Source organism: Cynoglossus semilaevis, unplaced genomic scaffold, assembly GCF_000523025.1.
Source record: "Cynoglossus semilaevis isolate Cse_v1.0 unplaced genomic scaffold, Cse_v1.0 scaffold2512, whole genome shotgun sequence".
NCBI classification, from domain to species: domain Eukaryota; kingdom Metazoa; phylum Chordata; class Actinopteri; order Pleuronectiformes; family Cynoglossidae; genus Cynoglossus; species Cynoglossus semilaevis.
In genome coordinates, this window is record NW_007585173.1 from 24,180 (window position 1) to 25,482 (window position 1,303).

A 1,303-nucleotide genomic window follows, 5' to 3' on the forward strand; every position below is an offset into this window, starting at 1 on the left:
TGCTGAATGAGGAGCGATGGCGTTTGAGCACGAGGCCTGTGTGGACTCAGCTCTCTGCAGGTCAGATGTAGTTTTTGTTTTTATTTTTAAAAAAAAGGGTTATTAACATTCATTTAAAAAGAACAAACTTTTATTGGTGTTAGAGAGTTATAGGATTTAACACGATCACAGGCTGAAACAGAAGTCGGTTTGGTCAGAAATACTGTTAGAAAACACACCTGCGTTGGTACTATTTTTTGATTGGCTGAGCTGAAAATGTTGAATTAAATCTGAGTTAATTGAATAATAATAATAATAATAATAATATATTCTAATTCTTTATTGTAATATAATACATAACAATAATAATTATATTTAATATTTCTTTTAAAATAAATACAAAATTAGAAACCTTTTAAAATTACTTTTATTTCTCATTTCACCTTTTAAATTGAAACTTTTCCAGATATAATTTTTAAAATCTTTTTTCCACTTTGGTTTCCTAAAACCCAGCTCTGCAGCTACATATTTCTAATCCAAACAGGAGAACGATATCAATCTTGTTACTTCGCGCTCGGTGTGAACACGAACATTTACCAAAAATGTTTCCACCTCGTCCTTCTGCCGCTCTCTGGGGGTCTTCATATTTCTCCGGGTCTCTGTGGGCTCCCCGGGGGCTCCTGGAGGCCCCGGTGTCTGGCTGTTGTTGGCCGTGACTCCTGACTCCGTGCGGTGTCACAGGCTTGGCGTTTGTTGGTGCTAATTAGTTTTTACAGCCAGAGTTCCAGCTGGAGCTGCTGCAGAGAAAACACGCGTAATTACATTTCCACATCAGATTAGTGGTGATGGTTCGCAGGCCGAGCACAGACGGGTCCAGCGCAGAGCTGGGACGCCGCCGGGACGGTCGGTGGAAAAGTTAGTCATCAGAAACCTGATGTTGTTTCAGTGAAGTGGTGAATGGGGGAAAAGGTCAAACCACTGCTGCTCTGTTTAGAAGGTTGAAGGATTAGAGTTAATCAGTCGTTTCATGTCGTCTTTATCAGAATTAGAGAGAATACGTTGGTCGGTTTGATTGACAGCTGCTGTTGTCCAATGGAGTCTGGTTTAAAGTGATGGCAGTGATTTGAAAACGTGATTTTAATAAATGGTCTCATAACGTTTGAATGTTTGAACCAGCAGAGGGCACCTTTCCAGGTACAGTGTTGCAGAAGATACTGTGTTGTACATGTTACTTCAGCTCCATCTCTCTCTCTCTCTCTCTCTCTCTCTCTCTCTCTCTCTCTTTCTCTCTTACCCTCCCCCTCTTTTTTTTCCAACCACACCC

At 40.6% G+C, this 1,303-nt stretch overlaps 1 protein-coding gene across 1 annotated transcript in view; it reads left to right on the forward strand.

The window, feature by feature from the left end:
- LOC103398933 (uncharacterized protein C7orf26 homolog) overlaps positions 1 to 1,303 on the forward strand; it is a 21,450-nt gene that overhangs the window by 18,277 nt on the left and 1,870 nt on the right. The gene's annotated exons all lie outside the window — the stretch shown is intronic.